Source organism: Sylvia atricapilla, chromosome 6 (assembly GCF_009819655.1).
Source record: "Sylvia atricapilla isolate bSylAtr1 chromosome 6, bSylAtr1.pri, whole genome shotgun sequence".
NCBI lineage: Eukaryota > Metazoa > Chordata > Aves > Passeriformes > Sylviidae > Sylvia > Sylvia atricapilla.
In genome coordinates this window covers 11,268,868-11,294,024 of record NC_089145.1, presented here as the reverse complement: position 1 = coordinate 11,294,024, position 25,157 = coordinate 11,268,868, and the positions used below count along the sequence as shown (strand labels likewise).

Here is a 25,157-nt window from a genome sequence, read left to right as displayed (position 1 = left end):
ACCTCAGTGCTTCCTGGGTTTACAATTGGAGTGTGGTACAGAGATGTCCAAATAAGCCACAACCACCCTAATGCCAGAACTGGAAGCAGCACAGCTCCAACAGCACAAAGCAGTGCTTGAACTGGTGCAGCTGTGTTTCCTGGGAAGGGGGCCGTGGCTGCACACAGTGCCCCACTGCAGTGTAGGGCGGTGCAGACCTCCTGGAGTCAGCTCCAGGGCCCTTTGTGCTGACATCCATTGTGTGGCACACACATTCCCACAGCAACACACTGCAGACCACAGAGGAAGCCAGTCCCAGCGCTAGAAATTCAGCTCCCAGCACTCAAGGTCCAGATGAATGCTTTAAAAGCAAGGTCATCCTTCCTTCTTCAATTCTGACATTCTTCCAAAGCTGGGGGATCTCTCTGAAAATAGCCCCATATCCAAGGATGGACTCTCTCAACATCCACATTTAGGCTGCTGGAGAATAACACACCTACATTTCTTCACCACTAAGAGTAGATGTTTATTACTTAAGGAAAAAAAAAAGTACATATTCTGCTTCATTCTCACCAAAAAAGATGACTCAGAAATAAGATTATGCCTCTTGACATGAAAAAGCATAATTTCTTATTTTCATTAAGCTACTTCCCATTTTAGAGACAAAAGGAAAGCAAGAATCAGCCTTTTCTTTTTTTTTTTTTTTCCACATCAAACTGAAAAGAGTGGAACTTGGGAAAGTACCAGTGCTTTTCTTCCAAGTCTGGGAAAACGACTTTACATAGACCAGGACACTGTTAGAGATATTTTCCCTTTAAAACACTGGATAAGGTCCATGTAGTCACATGATGTTCCCCATTGCTTTAAGGGGATGTACATTGTTTTAAGGGGATGAACAAAACTCCCACCCTGGAACTGTTGCTGCTTGCTCTTCATTATATGCAAGTGATGAAATCCCACAACACAGGCTCAGTGTCAGCCATTCAGTGTGCACAGACCACACATCAGAGCATTTGCAGAAGATCTTCCTGCCAGTGAAGAAGGCAAGCAAAACATCTCTCAAAAGCCTCAGTTTCTAGCTAACCTCTAATCTGGGTAGCACTGAATGCTGCACCAGCACCTAAATCCCACAGCTGGGCCAGGCATCCAAAGGGACTGGACATCCCCAATCAATCCCAGAGTTATGCCAAGATCTAAACATGTAAGCCATGGCTCCTACCCTTGCAGTTGGGTGTGTGTGCACTGCAAACACAAGTTAGTGCTTACAGTGCTGGAAGCACCTCATGGAAAGTCTGAACCGTAAGATGCAAATCATTAGGAGCATGCATCACAACTTGCTCTGGGGAAAATTCCCCATTCAAGAACAGACACGCTGATTATGCCTCCAGTTTTCTGATTTCCTGACATGTGAAAGTCCCATCAGTAAGCATGAGAGCTCTGTGCTTACTGAGGGCATAAAGCAGTGCTCTCAGTTTGCCAGAAAGAGCTGAAAGGGCTATTTTGCAGATATGCATGGTGTTGAAAACCTCTACACTTCCTTCTGCACTGTGTGGAGAGGCCTAACAAGTAGTCACAAGAGTCAAATGCTGTTCTTGCTTTTGACACCATGCAGGTATTTGACCTTGGATAACTTTCTTTGCCTAGTAACACGAGGCCTGCTTGGCTTTCTGAAGGTGTTGGAACAACGCAGTAAATTGTAATCCCACCATTAACTTCAAACAATATCTATTTTTGATCACATTATACAATTCTGTACATTAAACAACCTCTGAGCTGTTTCCAGTTTCTTAACCTGCTTCACATCTACGCATTTTTGATACTCACTCCAACCTGAAAAAAAGCCAAACATGAACAGGGTTTCCTCATCATCCTTACCAAAGAAAAAAGAATTTTCCCCTCACAATTTACATGGTCCCAGAGAGCAGCAAATGCTGTCCTGAGCCACTGAAAGAATTAGAATCTGATTTTTACTGCCTGTTCATTCTAACAAAGTGAGAATTTTGCACAATTTCTCTTAAATTTTTGTAGTTACATTGCAAGATTTTAAAAAAGCACCCAAAAAAACTCAAAACAAAAACCCTATGCTGTGGGTCATTTTTAGAATCCCCTCCACCCAGCTGCACTCAAAATTAGCTGCAATGCACCTGTCTTGTAAAAGCCTCCACAGTGGTTAAATATTCCTCACAAAGCATTGTCTTATCACTAGTTTTATCTGTAGTTTACCTGGGCGTGACCTGGAGCAAATCTTGGTAATTTTAATTCCTCACCTCCTTTAGAGTGGCTCCCATGTATAATTCACACAGCTTGTGAACCAGCTGTAAAATAAAACAAGAGCTTATAGCTCCTCCTCCTAGACACTCCGAGAGCCAGCAGACTAGCACAATGTAGATGATGTTTGTAAAACAGTGTGTGTCATTTTACATCCTTTTGGAATGGCAGCCCAATACTTTAGACCATACAACCATCCCCCTGCAATTCAGCATGAGACACAGGCAACTGAAACAACTTTCTGCCTGTTCTCTTATCTCTAAAGAGATGATAGTACTGAATCTATTGGAAATACTGTTACTGTAAAATTATTAATCTTCATAGGATGGCTACAGACTGCTGGAAGGAAAGCATTACTATTTTAAGACGACACCAGCTTTATCTTTTAATTTAACTGGATTTCCACTACTAGGCCAATTTAGGAGGGTTTATTAATACATTCCTCAGAAACATTTTCCTTATACCATTTTAACATCACATGGTGAGCAAGAGAATGGAAAAGAAACGTCATGCACTGTCATGCAGAAATAGAGAGTAAGAGTCAACAGCTTGGAGGCTGTCTCCTGGATGAAAGAGCAAGCCCATTAACAGGAGAAGGTGATAAAAAATCCATATGCAGCACAGAGCACCTCTGAAAGCCAAAACAACACCAGGCAATTGAGGTGGAGAGTGGAGCAGACTGCTATGACTCATAGGCTATAAGTCTAGTCAGTGAAAATCTGGCAGAAGTTTGCTGTTGGACTATGTCAGTACATTCCCAAGAGATTTATAGCTGCTTATTAAATCATCTGTTCCTCTTAAAACTAAAGAAACTGTATATGTTTCACTGGATTTTACATCTGCTACAAAGACCCATTAGTACAGAGTAGAGTTTTTCCTATTGAGTGAGTCATTCAAAAGATTTTAAGACCTTACTTGAGAGAGGAAAGGAAACCTACACAAGTGATGGGCTGCAGTATGATCCAAAATCTGTTGCTTCAGGACGGGTCTCCCACACTCTCATCTCTGATGTGCCTGCCTAATCCTCAGAACAGGTCTTTTGAGTAGCAAATATTTTCTGCAGAGGAGAGGAAGGGAAACAAGTACTTGCTACAGAGGAAAGAGTCATGCCTTCAAGTAAAAGACCACTGTGGCTTGACACAGGGTTTGTGGAGCAGGTTCATGGAGTGTGGTGACACACAGGCCCGCATTGATCCCAGAGTACCCATCAAAACACGAGGAGCTGACAGTGCCATCAGCTTCCAGACAGAAGCTGCTATGCTCAGGAGCTGAAAGGAAAATCCCACTAGCCCTGCAATGTCATCTCAAAACCCAAAGGAGCAGAAAAAGGAGCTGTGCACACTCCTGACCCAAGCATGAAGAGTGCTGTTTGAGCACTAGTTAGTTCACAGGAAAGTAGTACAGAAGGATGGGTAGGGCTATCATTTCTATCCTGGTTAGCTAAACAAGCTGTTTTGCTATCTCAGAGTGCTCTTGGAGCATCTCCGCCCCTACCCTTCCCACACATTATTCACTGAAAAAACCTGCACAAACAATGTTCCTTCTCCCATCTCCCTTCCTCTCAGTCTTACATTTTTCGCTCTTTTTTCACCCTTGGGCACACCCATAGATTAGATCTCTGAGATAGACATCTCTCAATGGTAATGTACAAAGATGTTATTAAATAAAAGCCATTCACTGAGGCATAGATGGGGCCGAGCATCCTGAATTCCCAGAAGGTAAAGTTTTACAGATTTTAAATTAACGTCTTAAAAATAAACACAACCCATGCACATTTGCCAAACATATAAGAATGCAGAAATACTGTGTCTACAGCTCCTTCAGTGTTAAGACTGGAATAGAGATGTACTTTAAAAACACCAAAAATGCCCTTCAGGGTCAGACCAGCAGTGCCTCTAGCTCAGTACTCTGCCTTCAGAGGCAGTGAAAGGCAGTGCTAGTCAGGACAAGCCCAGGAACCTCTTTGCTTTCTGGCCATTTTTCTCAGTCTCCATTTCAGTGGGAGACTGCAAGCTCTGGGCGAGCTGAAAAGCAGCGAGATTTACAAAATGTTGCTAATGGTGCTTTTGTTACTCCTGCTGTAGCACTAAAATCCTATTATGTCTGTAAAGCAAAGCACGACAGAAAGCCATGTGAACTGTTGCACTTAGCTGAACAGTCAGCAGCTTGGGAGCTTGAGAACACAACAATAAAACCAAGACCCACACCAGCTCACGAACACGGAACGCCCAAAACCTGTGAGCAAGTGAGGGAGCTGAGCATCATCGTGCCCGTGGGCGAGACTGTGGCAGATCCGCCAGCACACACTGGATGGGGGGACAAGAAGGGATGGGTTGCTCAGCACATTTCCCTTTCATGTTTTTGAATTGCTGCCTTGTAAAAGTCAATTTGCTAAAAAACATGACAAGATAATGGTAGGTCCTGCTGAATCGGCACGGCTACGCTATGCCAAACTGATTCCTGCAGTAAATCATGTGCACTCTCCAAACACAAAGGCAGTCTGTACAGCTCTGCAAACTCATTATTTACTTTTGCCAAAAATGATTAAATGTCTGTCAGACTTATTTTCTCTTTATTATCTCTGCATTGAACTGTCTTCACTTTAGAACTCTGAATCAATACAGAAGGAATAAACAAGCATGGTGAATTTGATCTCCCAACAATGTGTACAAAAACTGAGCCCGTATATCCTCGATAGGTTACAGCCCATCTCCCACCCTACAACTGCACATGACCAGTTGCCTGCCTGACACAGTAACTGACTTTCTGATATGTCAATTCATCATCAGTATGCTGAGACTGAATTAGTGCTTTCTGTCTTTAACAAACAGGAAATTATAAAACAATATTGTGAGGGGAAAAAAATAATATTATTATGGGAATATCCATGCCCAGCACAGTAATACCACATCTTGTTCTATTCAGGGTGAGACATCCTGACTAAGGCATATCACCTCTGCTAGTCACATGCTACAGGAGTCAGGATGGTGGCACAGAAAACCAAGAGCATTAGTCAATCCCGAGCAATCATCTTCATATGATTTGGCTCTCCTTCCTTAATGGGAGGCAGCTACACCAATTAACATACAATTGACATGAAGTTGCTTACTCCATGTCAGCTTCACTGCCTGTGTCACACAACTTCATATCTCACAACAGGGGAGCTTCAAGCAACTCGCAGCCCAACCCAAATCACCCCAGTGGATGTCACCTCCCCAGTGATCCAGCCAGGTAGTAAACTTCACAGAAGGAGGAGTGATCATTGTACTTCACAAGCACAGGAAGCACACAAATATTTCTGTCCACTCTCACCAGAGGAAACACCACATGAGAGCTGTTGTGAGAGTTCCATCTGCCTTCCAGGCCAGCATGGAGCCTGAGTCAGCCCTTAGCTGACTTAGGGAAGCTGCTGAAGTCAGTGCTCACCTTTCATACTCGAGCACATACTCAAGTATTTGGGTGAGCTGGGACCATTTTCAAATGTGGGATGCAGAATCCCACTCAACGGGTCCTTCAGTGACTGACTACAAAAGTACTCTTGATATACCATAACGCAGTAATTCATGGGGGTGCATTCTCCCTTAACCCTAACCTCAGACTCATCTGTTCTTTGCAAGCAATTGTTTCTTAAGGAGTATTGCTGTGCCCGTCATCTGAAACACAGAACAGCTGCCAGCCACAATAGGAAATGGTTTGTACTGATCGAAAGTATTTCTGAAACCTCACCAATTCTTCTCCACGAAAAAAACCCCAAGCCAAAAAACACCAGTAACAACAAGAAAACCCAAGAGAAGTGTATAGTCTTTATTCTGTTCATTGTTGAGAATTAAGGATCTTTGTTTTCTCTTTCAGACCATCCTGTTATTCACAAAGTGAATTATAGACCTAACCAGTTCTATAAATGGCTGTTCCCCGAACTCATGGTTTAAGTTTAGGTCAAAACAAGATCATTCACATGTGAAGTATGACTCTCCTCTGGCAAAGTAAAGCCATTCTGGCTCCTGACAATGCTATATCTAACTTATTTTTAACTGTCCTGATTTTCTGCCTCTTTTCCTCAAAATATAAAGTGGTAGATATCAGAAGAAAGAGATTATGCAATCTTCAGTTAGAAAGGTCACCTGGAAGCAAGCTCAGAGCCAGGAACCAGCCAGTGACAGCGTGGACAGATTAAGACCTTCCAAACCCAAAGTGTCATTTTGATATGGTACCACTGACCTTCCCAAAGTCACATGAACATCTCAATGCCTCAGAGCAGAGTTAGAACACTTGTTTACCTAATGCACAGGTTATCATAAAGCTGCAGTCTAGAATAACCAGATTGTTACCATTTGCAGATGATTAGTGCTCCTCTGATGCCTTATAAAGCTGTGACCACTACCTGCACACTGAGCTCATCAAGGAAACAAATGATGCCCTGTAAAACCTATTTAAAACAAAGCAAACACATATTAGGCAATGTAGGTTTAAGCTTGTAAATTTAAGGTAATACAAGGGAAATTGTGCTAGTCCTCTACAAAGGCACAGCACCTACCCAACAGAGGCTGCTTCATTAAGTGGGGTATGTAGCTTTGAAGGAACAAGTAATTTAGCCAGAGTTTTAGATGAACAAGTACCTGCTTGCACCTGCTAGTCAGGAGCTGAAATAACTGATAAGAAACTCTACCCACAGACACTTGAAGGTGAGTGATTGTCCCTGTCCTTAATGTGTCCACAACAACACAGACACCACACCAGCCACTGGGCTCCCAAGCTGACCAGGAGCATACAGCTCTTTAAATGCATACAGGACCCTGGGGATCTGCCCAGTTTAAAAGCTGTAACAATGCAGTCAAATTACATGACATCCAAAAAACACACAGCAGAGTGACTAACTACTCCCCACTCAATTTGGTTGTCACTGATACTAAAGGAGACCTTCCTCCCCTATGCCATGCTGTAAGAATCAACAGGTGAGTTTCTAGGACCCTGGAAGGGTCTTGGAGGCAGGGGTTTGGTGGAGGATTGGATCAATTTATTTTTTTAATGGGTCAGCATTTTCAACCAGTCTGTATTTTACCAAATAGAATTGGATAGGCAGTGAAAGGTGCCAAGGACCACTCAAACCTTCAAGGGTCTGAAAATGAAACCTCAAAACACTTTCTTCCCAATTAAAGACTTTAGAAGCAAATTAGCATCATCTGTGGGGCTGGCAGGAAGATCAAAAGTCTCAATGCACAATCACATCTGATTTCCTGCGAAGCTGTGCTCTGAAAGCAGATGTTACAGCAGGAGAGTGCCTGGGTTGCAAACAGCCCTACTCACCTTCAGCGCAGTCCCTGAAATGGGAGCAAAGCAGAGAGCATGGCCATAAGGCTGTACTATCCCGAGGCAGAATAAAGCTTCTACCTTATGAGTCAGCAAATCTTTTTAAATGAAAGACAAAAGCAGTAGGACAATGCCTCTGAAAAGTTATTCCTTTCCTCCTCTTCCCTTTCCCCCAGCTTTCTAGAGAAAATACTTTTTAAACAAATTCCATACAGTATGTGCAATCCTCCTGCTTGGAAAATGCAGTCTGCTAATAAAATTAAATACAAAACAAACAACAAGAAGCAACCTATTTTTGATGGGTTTGCTTGTCATGCCATGGCCCCCAGCTTCCATTCTCAGGGATTTACCAAAATATTTGTTTATTTACACAAAGCTGGAATTCTGGAGTAGCAGATTCTCTTCTCATTGACCTCTGGCCATGCTTGGAGGTTACAGCAATTAAATATATTTCCAGTGACATCAGTAGGGATCTAACTGTGCTGTAAATAATAAGTTAGAAAAAAATGTGGCTTTGTCCATCCCTTACCAATACTCAGCAGTGTGAAAGATAATGGAAGCTCTCTCTTCACCCCACCCCTGAGGAAAGTGCCAGTTCCTTTCCCTTCAGTGAACATAATCTCTGACCACTCCAGGTAGACACAATTTTCTCCTGTCACACCTCTCAGCTCACTCGGAGAGAGGCTGAGTCACACACCCATCTCCTGCTCTCCCTCCAGGAGAACACAAGTGGACAGTGAAAATGAGAAGAAATTCATTTTACTGGGTTTAAGTACATTATGTCTTGAAATAAATCCCTGAGATGCTGTGAGATGGCCTAAACAAATTACAGAATAAATAAAGGTAGTACTCCTCCTATTAAGTGCACAGATCTCAAGCCTCTGGGACTCATGTTTTAAAGTTTTTCTGTGTAGCTATAAAAGCCAGAGAGGGTCAAGATTCCTGATAGTCACTTAGCTCCAGGAACTCCGGCCTTAATAGAGGGTAGGAAAAAAACCCAAATAAAAAAAAAAAAAAAAAAAAAAAAAAACCACACCACCACCACAAACCTACATTAAAACTGGCAGAGTTGACATGAGTAAGGAAGAAAAGCAATAACACTGGATAAGAGCACATTGTGACAACTCTTCTAGGTCTTACTTTAAAATTCCTTAGTCACTGTAATTGTATACAGAGCAAACAAGATCTGCTTCACTTGTCAGCAAAACTCAGCAGCACCTGGACCACAACATGACAGCCTTACAGGGTGTGTAAATATGAAGATGAGAGAAATCAACCAGTCTGGAAATCAAATATTGGAGGGCCAGACCAGCACACCCTGACCCAAATGTGAGTAATGCTACCTTTGATGACACAAATGAGAGATATTTGATACCCATCCTGCATTTCTGTTATAGCTTTGTCTCTCTATGTGAAAGCTGACAGCAACTCCTTGCAGGATGCAGCCACCACATTGGGGGTGTGACACAGCTGTAGTGCCCCTGAATCACAGGGATTCAGGACGTGACAAAACCCACCACATTTTACCTGATGAAGGTCAACTCTTCCCTGCACCACCAGAGGGATTTGTACCCAAAAAAGGCACTTCTGTAGATGGAAAACAAGAACAACTTGGATGAGATCCACCTACCCAAGGCAGAGGGTTTCACACCATCAAAATTTCTGGTATCTTCCTGAAGCAAATGTCAGCATATTCATCTGCACATCATGTTTATCTCAAGAGACCATGATAGTTAAGAACATCATCTCATTCACTAGCTCTTCTTGTAACCCCCTCCACGGCGACTCTTGCAATTACTATTTCCACATGAATCATTAGGTGCTGCCTACACTTCAGCCTCACTCCCCAAAAATATCTGTGTTGCCTGCAAAAAACACATGCTACCACAGACCTTTCTTACAGATCAAACTGCAAGCAAGCAAGCTGCAGGACTTTCTTGCACGTTTATTTTGTGAACCCCACATGCAGTAACTTCATCCCCCAGAGAACACGTGAACAGCTGAGCCCTGGGGGACAGGGTGAGTCTGATGGTCCTTTCTGTGGGAAGGCCCCTTGCTATGGATGCCTGCTGTTTGGAAGTGCTTTGTTGAGGCACAGAGCAGCCTATGAACATTTCTCCTTGAATGTAGAGCTGCCTTTGAACTCTCTCATAATTGCAGCGACCTTGTGCACACATGTTCATTCCCAGAGCTGTGGGTGGGAGGCGCATCTGGCGCCAGCTCTATGCAAACCTCGCACAGCTTCATTCTCAAGACCACTGAAGTCAAACGTGGGCCTTTCCACAGGCTTCTTCAAGCTTGAGGCCAGACACACATTCCCGCATTTTAAAGGGCATCAGAACAGCACTGAGTATTTTCAGGCAAGGGTTGAGTCACTACCGCTGCAAGGCCAGGACAGTGACCTGCTCAGCCAGCTTTTTCCATGAGCCCTCAAGGCAGACCTTATTCACTGCACTCATTTTTTTCTCACTGACAGAGAGAAAAATTAGACACAAACTGGCCATGAAGAGTATTAGGCTAGAAATTGGGATAAATTTTTTCCTTCCCTTTTCCAAAACTTGCATTCATCTAAACTCTCTATTAACACAGAAATTTCTCTCTTTGGCTCACAACTGCCCACCTCAGCTTTCCCTGGGACTGCAGGGGACATCAAGAGACAGCAGTCCCAGCCCATGAAGACTCAACAACTTTCTCAGTCTGCTCCTCAGGAAGTGGAATGTTGGACTCTTCCTTGCTTTGGCCTGGGGTACATTTGTAACTCACCATTTGGCCTCCAGAAAGGAAACCCTACTGTTCCTTACTCATGTTCAGTAGCTCTTTAGTCACTGAGCTGTCTCACAGAGCCCAGAAGAAATTCTTACATAGTAAATAGCATGTGCCATTAATTTTGTCAGTGCTTGGCCCACATCAGAGCAGCTGTCAGGGCCCCAAGTGCACCCACAACCCTCAAATGCCCTGTCCAGCCAGACCTGGGCCTTGCACCCCCAAAGCAACTACCCAAGGGACCAGAAGCCGGGGGTAAGCTCAGGCTCAGCCATGCTACAGGTTCACTCACCCCTAGCCGTGTCCTTGCTGGGCCTGACTTGCTGCATGGGTTTAGCTTGGTCTGGGCTCTTCCCCCTGCATCTACACTGTGACCACTGGGCTAACAGTGACATCTGTCACTGTCACCAGCCTGGTCCCACTTGGGCACCATGGGACTTTGCTGAGGTCAGTGAGAGCATTGTCCTACCTGTGCTGGGGTCACCCTCAGCTCCTGGCTCAGCCTTTGCTCTCTGCTCACTGACAGTCCCACACTGTTTCCATTTGCTGGTCACCCTCCCCAGCTTGACTGGCCCTGGAGCATGATTAGGACAAGCATCACATGATAGCCAGGGGCTGACGTTAAAGGGGAATTCTGGAGGAAGGAGAAATATCAGAACACCTTTTCAGAGGGATTCAGCACCTTAGTTTTGACACATGGAAAAATCCAAAGTAGCAGCTAACCTGGTATCAGAGCAGGTTTGGGAAACTGGGTCACTGGTTTTCCTGGTGATTAATTCCAAGGAAAGACACTGATCTGGTTCAGACAGAGTTCAAAATACAATCAGATCTATGAAAAGGAAAGGCACCTTGTAAGAAACCATCTCTCTTCAAACAGAAATACTGCATCACAGAAACACACAATTTCCTGCTCACAAAAAAGGCTGATGGATAAATTCATTTTTTCACACTTAGCAAGGTTCTCAGCTATCCAGACTTTCCTAGCTAGCCTGAGGTAAAAAACAAAATCTTAAAATAATTTTTTTATTTCCACAGAAACAAAATTTCTAAAGCTTCTGCCATTTGCACTAAAAGCAATGTGGCAGGAAGCATCCTCACAGCCCCACAACAAAACTAGAACTGCACCAGAGAGTTTTCCTCAGGATATGCAGCAATCCTTGAGAGGATCACCTTACTCTCTTGCCTATTGTGAGCACAGGCTGGAAGCACTAGAAGAAAACTGGAGTCCAGTTTTGAGCTTTTTGTTTTTGTTCTCGGAGAGTCACTTCTTTTTGCTTATCATCCTTTCAAACAAAACAAATGTTTTTCTCTCTTTCCTGTTCATAGGTATAGACAGAGAAATAAGGAAAGCTGATTTCCACTAAGAACAGACACCAAGGACCAGCTGCAGTGTATGAACTTCAGAAATTATTGCAGGTTCTGCAAAGTGGCACAGTGATGTGCAAAATTAATACAAGACAAAAATGAAGCATACAATCAACACAAGTTACACAGGCAGGTTTCAGATCTTTTTTCAAAAACATATCCACTGTATAAGCACTTTCATAGGAGACATCCTACACTGCATGCTACCAGCAAACAAAGATAGAATTTCTGGAGACAGATTTTTTTGTTTGGGGAGATTCCATTTTACATACAGCTGTCTACTTTCTAAATCATCTACCTGTATTGTTTGATTCCACCCACACCCCATCCCTAAACAGTGTTGTCTTTAAATAACCAACCAAAACTCTTGCAGTATCTTGCCTACATATTTGGGGTTGGTTGGTTTTTTTTTTTTTTTTTGCAGGGAAGATTTTGGGGTCTGTGAGAAGAGAGTGTGGTTGGGTTTTTTATTCCCCTGAAGTTAAAAAGGGGGCTTTGCCCTCCAGCCTTTGGTGGCTATTCTGGTACAGATGCCTACAAAAGTCACATTTGTATTCTGAGGACATGTGCAAGGACAGTGTGAGATAATAAAGAGCAAAAGTGAGCTGGAATTTGTGTCCTGGGAGTCCCACAGGTAGTCCAGGCTTCCAGGAGGGAAACCTGGAGGAAGAGGAGAGATTCTGTATGTTCTCTCCCTAAGGACAACTTTAGGGCTCTAACATTGTCTGCACTGCTCTGTTTTAACACTGCATGCTTGCTCAAAAAACCAAAACTCAGCTTCCCCAAAAGTCACTCAGTTCTGCTAGTACTTGTACATAACAGTGATCACATTCATAAAGGTTTAATCTAATAAAGAAAATACAAAAAAAAATTCTCAGCAATGAGCACAAGCCTTATGGGAACATAGGTCATTCAGAACTGAATCCAGAAGTTTAAATCATTAGGTTTCTGGATGTGGCAAAATTAGCCTGGCCCCATCATGAGACCTAACCTTCCCACAAAGGTTACAAAACAGGAAAGGCTGGGACTAGGAACAACAATAACTGCAAGAAAATAAACTTTATCTAAAACTAATCAGTTACTAATGATTTGAGGAAGATTATGTCAACTCCCCATATATGAGCTCTTTATCAGAAAGGGTGAAACACTCTACTGTCAAATAACAGATGTGACTTGCACATTGATCTGCATTTAAGACATGTTCTTCAATTACTCTTCTCATGTTCCTCAGATGGACAATGGGAAAAGACTCTCAGCATCACAGGAATATCTGCTGAGGGCTCAGTTTATATACAGCCAAGGTATTCCACTTTGCACAGGATCAAGGCTTTCCTGATGAAGCTGTAAAGGGCCACTCCCCTACAGTCACCTGAAAGGAGGTTGTAGCAAGATGGGGGTTGGTTTCTTCTCCCAGGTAAGAACAGGCAGGGTGAGAGAAAATAGTCTCAAGCTGCACCAGGGGAGGTTAAGTTTGGATATAAGGAAAAATTTCTCTGCCAAAAGGGTGTCAAGCACTAGAACAGGCTGCCAGGGAAGTGGTTGAGTCATCATTCCTAGAGGAATTTAAAAGCCAAGTGGATATGGCACTTAGGGCAAGGTTTAATGGTAGACTTGGCAGTGCTGGGTTAACAGTTGGATTCACTGATCCAACTTTTCCAACCCAAAGGATTCTATGGTCTATCCAGAGTATTTGATTATATTTAGATATATAGAAACAGCTGTCCGTAATGCAAGAATAATATAGAATATTCCACAAGATTTTTGTATTGCTTCCTGCAGAATTCCAATTTGCTGGCTGGAATTCAAGATCCTAGAATTTGGCTCTTGATGCCTCTTCCTTGATCAGGTATTAACATTCCTTCTGGTGGCAGCCTGACAATATTCCCAGTGTTTTTCACAAACGTCCTCTCAGATCACACTGCTCAGATGCACTTGTGCTGCAAGGCTGCAGACAGTTCCAGTTCAGACAGCTTGCTGGAGGCATGAGCTGTACAGCAGAAAGCCATGCTGATTGCTTCTCTGTGGAAAAATGAAAATGCCTCATGTCCATGCACATAGATTTGTTGGAAGCAGCTTCAAAATTTGTGGTACAATCAGTTCAGTGTTAATGACACACCTTCATAATTGATGCCCAGCTCCTTCTAAGGGCTGAATTTCTGCAGCTGGAGAGCTCAACAGACCCTCTGCCACTGGGATTTTGATGAGAAGCATCCTCAAGTTTTACAAAAATATGGACACAGGAGGAATGTCTCTCTGTATCATCTGCAGACATTCTCCTTGCATGAAATGAGGCATAAAGGTTTTCACCAGACACACACTTAACAAGAGTTATAGCAGGTTTTGATCTATCCCCTTCAGCACCCTCAGGCCTCATCCACAACAGCTGAGACACTCTAGCTAAAGTCTCAGTGAAACTATTGCCGTTGATGAAATTTCCTCTGACCAGGGAGGTCAGGGATACATTTTGGCCAAGAACCTTAATGACCCAACAGCACTAAGACAAACCTTTTCCAGCTATTCGTCTGCATTCCTTAGGCATGAGGACACGAAGAAGGGGAAGCACTGAACTATGTAAAGCTCTGAAGGAAAGAGACATTCCATGCTACAAAGCTGTTACAGTTAGCATCTCATTTATATTCTGGGATATAAACATAACTTCCCTCCCATATGTGATGAAGATTCCCATACATAATTTTTCAAGACCAATGCTACATAAACCTACTTATAGCCCAGTCACCCCACAACCGCTGAGAATTTTTAGTGAGTGACATCTTTGACCTCTTTTTAGTATACTACCAATAAACGAATCAAAGTTCACATGTATTTCTCTGCTTCGTCTACTTCTTATTTCTGGTTTTTTTCACATCAAGAAGGCACCTTTGATACTGCTTACACACATGGTTCATGCATGTAGAAAGACCAAGAAATCTGGCTTCAATCACCAACTGGTGCTTCTAGTCTACACCAAAATATGAATAAAGGTAAAAAAAGACAGCCAATGAAAAAAAACTCAAAACATCTGATGAGACCACAGACTTGTTAACAAACAGCATGGCATGAACAATGAAGGTAGGTATCAAAAAAAAGTAGAAGATGAGGTAGAAGGGTACAGTGCCACCCAGAATCCTGCCAAAGCAAATAGGAGCAAGAGATGGGTTTAAATAGACAAGCCTGTCTCCAAACTAAAATTCCCAATGAAAACTAGGAGCTCATTTCTCTCTCTTATTCATGCATACTTTAGAAACCTCTGGAGACTGCTCTGCAAACTGGAACAATAAAACAAAATGTCAAGACAATAAATGGGGCATTGAATCTCTGCCATCTGTTGGAGGAAGGTCTTTTCTGACTTGAAGGCAGTACTTTTTTTTCACTTCCCAACAGCAAAGCTCTGCAGAGTAAGTGTTGTCTTCAGAATGACCTCAACAAAGAGTGGGGCAGCACAACAGCACTTGGCTGGATCAATTACCTTCAAAATTTTCTAGTTGACATCCACCTTGCCACAGGTCTATCTCACTATTCCTTTGTCATCTGTTCTATCATGTCATAACAGGTATGTTGTTAGAGACACTGATGAACAGCAGGAATCCATTTTGTTTTTCTATAATTCTGAGGAAATTCATTCCTGTTCCATTTCCACTCCCAAACTCCAAGGAGCTCCGTGCATATCACAATATATCAGCAGTGAAACAGTGAATGCTTTGTTCTCATAAGCACTTAACATTAAAGGTAGATCTAGCTTCCCTTTTCTTTGACCAGGAGAAATTCACTGTTACTATTTTATCTACACATTTCACTTTGCTTAGAATTTTAATTTCTGGCAATAATGGGTTTTATGCAAAAGTGGTATAGCAAGTGCCTTGTTAAACTGTGGTGAAGCATCAGAGGCAGCTTTGTGGCCAGAAGACTCAAAGCCCCAGCTCCATCCTCAGCATATTGGGCAACTCAAGTCATGCAAGTAATTTTATTTTCCTCTACTTTGATTTCTTAACCTACAAAATGGAGATACTGGCTAAAATTATTTAAGGACGTGACAATATCCACAGTGTCATTCCTTGCTTTTATCTCATGTTGAATGAAACGAAAAATTTTATGTTGCACAATAGGCCAGTTGTGCTGATATGTCCATTCTCCCACAAAAAGCAGTTTCTGGGTTTGTTTCTGTTTCAGTCAGGTCTTTAGCCCACTGTGGCTTCTCAGGAAGCTCTCCCAGCATCAAATGAATTCCAGAAAGTTCTCAGTACAAGTAAAACAGCATATTTTAATCATGCTTCATTGAATCAAAACCTTTTAATTAGCTCTAGTAATGGCTCCATCCAGCTGTGCAAAACACTTTGGAGAATTGCATTGAAAAGTGCTGTATCAGAGCTAGGTATTATTACCTACATAAATATGAGCTAAAGACTTCAAAATATATATAGGCACAACATCTTTATGCCTTCATTGACTTAAATGCTGCTTCAAGTCATGGGCTATTCCTCAAGGAAGAATTTCAAGTCATTAAACAATTAGTAACCTTGCAACACCTTTGAAAAATAAATAGTAAAAACTGAGCACTCACACAAATTGCTTCATCTGCTGGAACACAGCTGTTTCTGGAGCAAAACATAATACACATTTAATAGTGCAAAGCCACGGAAGTATAGAGGACACAAAGGACAAAATATTGGTTTATCCATTTAGAGTAAGAGGAGAAGCCTGTGGAGGTAGAAGTGCAGTAAACAAAAATAAAATAAAAACACTTAAATAGCACCCTATTCTTGATGCCAAACTGGTCAGAAATAACTCACATTTCCAAATTTGGTAATCTTCCAAGGAGGAATCAAAAGCAACAAATCTTTGTGGGGGTTGGTAAGCATAGAAGGGAGGGTTTTCCTGGTTTGATTTAGTGGCTGACTTAATTTGTACTGTTTGTGATTGTTTAACAGTGTTGGTGGGCTGGTCTTGTGTTATCTTTAGATGACACTTTAATGTTGCAGGGCAATCATTATTACATTCTGGTGAGCTCAGGGTGCCTTGAACAATTGCTTAGATCCAAGAGATGTAATAACTCCTCGGGCAGACAGGCACAAAAGCGTCAGGCCCAGCACCTGATCCAGATCTCAGCTGAAAACCATGACGTCCGAGAGAACTGCACCCTCACCTCCTTGCTGGACCATTGGCACACATCTCCTCTGGTCATGGGACAAATGCCATGAACTGAATCACAGAACCAAGCAGGCTCTTGGGAGGTCTCCTGCCCACAGACTGAGCCTTCCCCAGTCTGTTTAGCCTACAAGAAGCTGTTTAGTCAGAATGTTTTAGAGAACTTTGCAAAAACCAGTCTCATATCATACAGCTTGCTTTGCCAAAGCCCCCAGTCCTATTCAAAGGCAGATTCCACTCCGCTTCCAAGCCTGCTGGAAACTGTCATCCTGCTCCTTCAAGCAAGGGTAACACTATCATACTATAATAAGGGATATTTTCACCCTTTTACATTAAATGGAGTAAAAAATACCCTGAGAAGCAGAGGGGGTGAGGTATGGGTTACTTTCCTTCATTGGTCTTTCAAACAACATTGCAGAAAAAACCTGTCATTCAGTCCTAGAGTAAGGAGGGGCACTGTAGGTGGGCATAGCAAATTCCAGCCAGGAGCACGATCCTCGCTGTGTAGTGAGCCCCAGGAGCAGCTTTCTAAACAAATGGAGCAGAAACCCAGTGTATTAAAGGCATTGATTTCCTTACAACGACGCTCCCAGGTGGCAGGAACTGGGCATCACTCAGCCTTACAGAAGGATATAGAATCTGATCTCGTTAAGTATCAGCTATGCAAAAACAGATGCTTGTCCCTGCTTTTCCATTCACTTGCTGTTGCTACTAAGCACAGTAGAGAAAACAATCAATGGATCAGGTTTCCAAATGGGAAACAAAACCACTGGAAAGGCCTAAGTCCACTTTCACCTTCTGGGGAGTTTTTATAATTGTTTCATGATCCTCTTCTAGGAAGCATCATATCATGCTTTTTACATGCACTTAAATACTTGAGTTATCCCAGCAAAATGCAAATGTGTTAATGTAGTTGAGGATTTAGACTTCCATTGCCCTTATTGTGAACAACATCCTTTGTAAAATACAAAAACCAGACACATTTTCAGGATTTCTTTTTCTGGCTTAAAAAAAAAAAAAAAAACAACCACCACCACCCAGATGAGGTTTCAGTCCTAAATATGCAATTGGCATTTGGCCCAGTGTAAAGACATGCCCAAACTGCCTGAGGATGGAGCAGCTGTGGGGCCAGGGGTAGGTCACAAACTGCCTAAACCAAGGAGACTTTGCAGGAGGGATTCCCTTAGGACAGAGAAGAGCTCTGAGGAAAACAAGCAGCCAGTAAACTAAATCACCTCCATTCAGCCTCATGATACACAAGTTGAAAGCATTTTCTGTCCCTTTAATGTTCCTTCTTCCTTCCCCTGAGCCAGAAATTGCCAGCCAGCCTGGTCTCCTGATGAAACTATCTCCCACATCGGTTTACAAGGAAAGGAGGGTTTGCAGAGTAGCAACAAATCTAGTAGGGTACTGAAAGAAACTTTTGGTAAATACAGTACAGCGATGCCATGAAAGATCAGCTAACCCAGCTTGTGGTCCAAGCCCTGGAAATGGCTACATGAATGTAGAAAAAGACCAGAAAATACACTAGAGGAGGAAGAGGGAGTAGTTCACTTTCCGAGCCTGCACCTCCTCCACAAGAGAGGGCACAGGAGAAAAACTACAGGTGTGGTACCAAACATCTGTTAAAAGACACAGTAAAACCAAAGTACAGCTAAGGATGTAAACAAATGTTCTGTTACCTGCTTATTCTCTTCTTCCGTATTTTATGCACGTAGCTTAAAAATGTTTGACCCAAATGCAATCCATCTACACAAAATGAAATTTGAAAAAGTTGCAGCAAGGTGTGCTTCAGGGGACTCAAGTCAATTCAAACAGGAAGCATGTATAAAAAAAAAAAAAACTAACAGAGTGCCTACAGAATCCAAAGAACTGAGAAAGAATTAAGGTAATTTGAAAAGTTTTTCAAAGAAAATGATATCTAAAACCCAATTTAACCCGAACCTGAAAACTTCAGAGCCTAGTAAACGTGCAAGAGAGACCTATATACCATTTCCTATTAGGTGGCTGCCAAATAGATTTGTTACACATTTAATAAAGCAGTAAAATAAGGCATTTATGTAGCATGTTCAACTGTGAGCATGTTGGTAGCATTTTGTTTAAATGAAAGTGTAACCTGATAGACGCTTCAGTTCCTGGACAATGGGAAATATGAGGAGAAAAAAGAAAAGTCAGAAATCCTGCTGCATCACAAAAAAATAGCATCTTGCACAGCACTGCTTTAACAGGCCTATAAAACCTGGATGCTTTGAGCCTCACAAGAGTGCCTGGCTGGCAGATGGTGAGTCCTCACGTGCCTCAGAGGGTCCAGCTACTTGGAGGGAGTAGTCTTGAACACCCTTTGCTGGGTCACACATCATTGCTATTCCTTCCTTCAGGGCTTCACCTCATACTTGGCAGGGGAGCAGAGCTGCAGCTCCTTCCAACGTCAACACCTTTTCTTTGCTCAGCCAGGGGTGTCGGCACAGAACAAACACGAGTTTCAGCCTTCCCAAGTTCCGAGCTCCCCGAGCCACATGCACAGCTCAGGCTCACTGAAACTGTACAGGAAAATTACCACCACCCTTCAGAGTGCAATTTCAGCCCATCACAACCTTCCCAGGTTACAAAAGAAACGCGGCAAACTGCAAAGGTTCAGGTCATTAAAAAATAGCTAAATGCAAACATCTGGTTACTTTTGTTTCTTTAATATGCAGACCTCAGGGATATGTGGGGAGATATCAGTTATTGCTTTACAAACACTTGGGGAAACCGATGTTCCAGGTAATGGAATGACTTAGAGGATCTCTGAATGAGTGAGCAAAAAAATCAGCAACTGGACAAGAGATTTGCCAGGTAGTAACTCTTTACCCAGATGCCTTCCTTTCTTTCTTTCTACAGACATTGTACGTCGTTGTTATGAAAAATAAAGTATTCTCTTTTGGAGAAAGATTGACATGCTCTTCCTCACGGGTGGTTGTTCCCAGGGTGATTAAAAATCAAAGGGAGAGAAGTACAGAAACACCAACATTACAGAGCAAACTTGTTTTCTTCCAAGTGTGAGAACAGAAGCAAAGCAGGTATTTTGGGGCCAAATTGTTTTAAGAAAGAGGTCATTTTCTGCTTCAGCAGAGATATATACTGACATGTAGAACTATCTTTACTACAAGGAAAACACTGAAACAACAAGTTGCTGCTATTTGTTTGCACTTTCCTAATGTGAAGGCCCCAAGTTCCCTCTAAGAGGAACATGTGGATGTTTTATTGTTAAACAATTCTCCCAAAGCCACACTGAGGATTTTTGTATCTGGTTCAAACTGACTTTAGTGGAAAATGAGCATCTAACTATCATAAGTGTTTTAGAAAAATCTCAGCAGGGTTGTATAAAAAGCCAGAGCATTTTTTTTTGTTCTATTTGAATCTAACCTAGTTAAGGCTTTATAGAAAGCTGATAACTTACTAATAAAGATCAGAAACTGTGAAGGCAGAAAGGGTCTTTATCTCCTCCACTCTCTAGTCAAAATTAAGTTTAGGGATAAATGAAACATCTTGCTATGATAACTTGTGTGTGAAAGCAAACTTCTGCTTCCATCCATAAAAAAGGGATGGAAAAATTTAAACCACATACAGAAAGCATTATTTGAAATATGTGAAAAGAAAGGGATAAATTAATATCTTTTGAAGAGTCATGGTAAATATACATAAGCAGCACACTGATGTACCAGGAAGCATCTTTACCTCTTGGCGCAGGTTCATAATGGAAGGGAGGATGGGAACAGTAGATACAAAATGAGTGTCTCCTTGTAACCAGAAATAATGGTTATGAATAAGACTCAAAAACCAGACATAAGTAGAGACAGAAGGACTCGTCCTTTTCAAGAAAAAAAGAAGAATTAACATCCTATCTCTATATATACGTTAGTAATTTAATAAACATATGAGATTACACAGTGAAGAAACAGGTTATTAAAAGCCTAAATTTTTCTGATAGTCTCACCATCTGATTAGACACCTTTTGAAGAAAAGTAACTTAATTTAGAATCACATTTTACATCATGAGGGCATGTGGAAGCCATTTGAGGCACTGAAGGGCAGCAGCAATATTATCCTCTCAAAAGCACTTCTCTGGGTACTTGTAGGTCAATACAAAAGAAAATGTTCTGCCTCACAATATATTTCTGATTTTCCTAAGACTTAGACTGAAAATGAAGAAAAAGGGGTTTATCTGGTCCCAGAATTACCTTACCCACCCCTTCTCATCTGCACTGATGTTTCCCTCATCTACCAAAGTCAGATGCAGTCTTTTATTCATTTGTTCACATTTTGTTAAGTGCTTTTAGATTTACAAATGAAAGATGCTACCCTGTTGCTATAGTTCATCATCTTTCTGCTACTATCTGAATTCAGTTCCTGCTTTTTATTGTCATTTTCCCTACTCCTAAAAAACCACCAATCTTAGTTTGATTCAGAGGCCCTCGTCATTCAGTTTTTTAAATCCACATGATAGGTGAAAATAACCTCTCTCCATTAGACTCAATATAGGAATACGCCATACAGTTTGTGAACATTATGGAGGTAAGTCTTCTTGTGCATTGAAAACAAACACACATATATAAATATATAAAATAAAATCTTGTTTATGTCAATGAATCCTGGATCAAAACATCTCTCAATGACTATTCAATATTTAGGATTATCCTAAGTCTACACAAAAATAAAAAGTTAACATGTACTTGCCCCTTACTCTGCCTAACTAGGATGGGATATTTAATAAAAAAAAGTAGAATCAGAAACAATTTGAAAAGTTGCAGTCAGAACTACAGTGCCAGGTGAGGAAGAGGTGAGCAGACACTGCTGGGATAATTCATGTGGTCCAAAGCAGCTGCTCTGTGTGGTCTCCACCCCAGCTGACCTTCCCACTACATGTTTGTCTGGGCTGGACAGGCAGATGTGCTTGCCAGCCTGTCCTGCTGCAAAGCACACGGGAAAGGGAAAAGGAAGTTTTTAGTCCAAGACAAAGCACTGGGCTATGCAGGGCTGGATTCCTGCTGTTTTATCCATTATCCATAGGCTCATGAATATACATAACATATTTGAATTTCTCACATGAATATGCCACTAACCTTAATTGTCCTGCCTCCAGAGCACACCTCCAAGTCCAGTGGTTCAACTACACTCCTACAGAGCAAAACATCCTCCTGTCTCTCCACATTTAAGAGCAGGCCAGACTCTTCCTTCTATCACATTAGTCTATTCACAGTAGCTCTGGGTCAACACTAGTATGCCAAAATCAGTCAGATTCATCTCATGCTCTCTGTACATAATAATGCTTTCTACTAAAAATAATGATAATGGATTGAATGTGAACCATTAACCTTCAAAAGAAAACCTGGCTTCACTCAGAGCAGCAAGAAACTTCTCCCATCTTTCTCACAGGATGCGCTTTTAAGCTAAATAGTAGCTCCTGTCATTTTTCAGTTGCCAGGAATATCAAAGTGTACAATGATCTACACAACTGAAAAGATAAGACCCACACTTCCCCTCAGCCATGTATCCCAGACTGTTGCCCCCTTCCAGATGCAATCTGTTGGAGGTGAAGAGGCAGAGAATGTATTTGTCTCATAACTTTCTTTTTACCTTCCACTGTTATTCTCTCTTCACCATGTGCCTGTCACTGAAAACTCCGTGGTTCTCTCTCTGCTTTGTTTGGGAGACAGAGCCTTAGGTGAACTTTCACCAACTTCTCTATTGGTTTCTCCAGCTCAGAGATAACTGTCACACAGGGAGACAACTCAATGGCAAACAATGCCAGAATTAAAGCTGAAATCACAATTAAACCTTATACTCTTTAACAGTGCAAAGCACAGTCTGACACCTCTCTTGGCATTCTGCTGAATACAAATGTCAATATCAGAACAAACAAAGGGATATGTCACCAGCAGCTCAAGTAGCTGCTGTCATGGATTGTCTGTGACTGACAAGAAGCCTCAATGCTCACAGGTGGATTTGTCACCATTTACCCCCTTTCTAGGGCCTAAAAACTCCCAAGCCACAGTGGAAGTGGCATCCACAAAATCTAAGTCCCACATCCATGTACAGCTTGGAAGCAGCAGCACAAGTAGAGATTATGGCACACACAGAGTTCATTACAGCCCAGCTGCTGCACTTGGACTGCTTTCAGAGAGAAGCTAAGGGCTAAGAGGAGAAAGAAGAAAAGCAGAATACTAAGGAAGAGAAAAGAAATCCCAAAATTTCCTTGAGAGCTAATAGACAGCTTTCCCCAAAGCACAAGGGTTTAGATGAAACCTTTTTTACGGTAAAATGGCAATACTCTAGGAGCACTTGCCTCTCGTGAATTTATTTTTTCTAGAGAGTTACCTGTGTTATCCAAGTTATGCAGCCACAGGAAAAACAGCAGGCAAAAGAAGATTAACCCCAGCTCACCTTGGCACTAGATGAGAAGGTAGCTCTGCCACCTGGCAACATCCCCCTTCGCTTCCCAGGCCCGAGGACACCTCTGGAGAGAAAGAGCAGTTCCCCTGCCAGCCGCTCTGCAACTACAGCAGCAAGAGTAGTGCTGCTTCGGAGGCTAATAAACACTGAGCCAATCAGCAGGAAACACCTCCGCACCAATCCCTAGCACTGGGAAGGGAAGAGCTGAAGTACAGCACCTGTGAAAGCAGGGAGGGAGGCTTGGAAGACACCCTGAGGTTGAGTAATAACAAAACCAGGCAATCGGGGTGGTGCCATTAAACCTCGCAAGTACCCCTGAGTGTCCCGAGGCTTTTCAGCTGAGCCGGGTGACAAGAAGGAGACAGAATGAGCTCCCTGCGCTTGTCCTTGTTTTACCCTTTAGTACAATTAAATGGTTCCAGGTATTTATACATTTCCACAGGAAATGGTGATGGATACACCCATAAAACAGAAATATGCACATTAACCTAAAGCTGCATGAATTGTATCGATGAGAACTGACTGCTGTTTAAATGGTTTTGGAGTAAGTTATCTTTACAAACAGATTATTTTATGCCTCTTCTTTATGATCCCTTTTTTCCTTTCCTATCCTGACCTCAACTTTCTTTCAAGCCAGTCATTTCAGAGCCTGAGTGGCATAGGTGATGTTCTACTCAAAGATTAAATTAATAATATAGCAGGGATATATAGCAAGCAGTAAAAACACAAGCTGTGGGATGGAACTGCAGCCCAATTTGCAACTTCACAGTAGAAATAATCAGAGCTTGCTGATTATTTGGTAAGCTTTTGCACTTTACTTAATTACCATATCTTCAAAATAATATTCCCGGCTCATAAAAATCATTTGAACAACATGATAACAGGCTCTTGTGAGCCTAGAACCAGGACTAAGATATGAGGCAAACTGGAAACTTCAATCATTACAACGCTGTAGCACAAATGAGAAGCACTTTCACACACAGTGAGTCAGTCAATATGTCCCATTTCTCTTTGTGCCCACATAGAAAGAAACGTGACTTTCGGTCCTTTCCCTTGACTTCAAGTGATAGAAGTTTTCATCAGGACAAAGGATCAAAATCATTAGAACTCCTCATTAATTTCACCCCATATTGCAAAAACCGTTTGTACTCCCTCAAGTATTAATAATATTGAAAGAAAAAATGTCAAGAGACAGATTCATCTCCTAAATTGAAGGACTTCCCAGAACAATGAGCAGAGTCAGTGTCTGAAACATCTGCTCCTCGCTGAAGAAGGGTTGCAAGATCTTCCAGGCCAGCCCTCCCAAAATCTTTGGTCTCTGCCCTAATACTTGGAAAGGCAGGCTGAGCAGAGTGCTCTGCACAGTGCTAGTTCGGTTAGCATCTGTCCCCTGTGATTGTGACTGTATCCCATGAAGAATAATTATCTTTTTCCTAAGGGGAAAAAATGCAAACCAGTAATTTAGTGTGACAGCCTCATCAAAATGATAAAGTGAATTATAGCTTTAAAACTTTATGCAGTGACTGGTTTTAATAACGTGGGAGTCAGAGAATAATGTTAAAAGTTTCAACTCAAAGACCTGGTTTCCTGTGCTGGCACCATTCCTAACACTAAATGTTAACACATTAAGCATTCTTACATCTTCATTTTAAAGAGCAATTAGGAGACAGATACACTCACACTGAAATAACATCCCGTTCCTGTGTGTGTGAACACACACAGGGCACACTTCCGACAGAAACCCACTGTGCTTTCCCTGTGTCCTTAAGGACTTCTCCATTTGCACAAGTTCACTGAATTCTCAACTACATTGCAGCAGCTGACAGCTTTTCAGCCTACAGACACAACTCAACCAAACATATTTTCAAAGAAGGGGGGAAGGTGGCATTAAAAGTGAACAC

The 25,157-nt window shown here is 42.1% G+C and overlaps 1 protein-coding gene across 2 annotated transcripts in view; it reads right to left on the bottom strand.

Annotated features, from left to right (window-relative positions):
* Positions 1-23,386, bottom strand: part of DENND2B (DENN domain containing 2B) — a 144,507-nt gene extending 121,121 nt beyond the window's left edge. For both annotated transcript variants that reach the window (XR_010743782.1, XM_066320781.1), the window contains exon 1: positions 23,248-23,386. The gene's annotated coding sequence lies outside the window, so the exon portion shown is untranslated. The remainder of the gene's footprint in view (positions 1-23,247) is intronic.
* Positions 23,387-25,157: the final 1,771 nt, after the last annotated feature.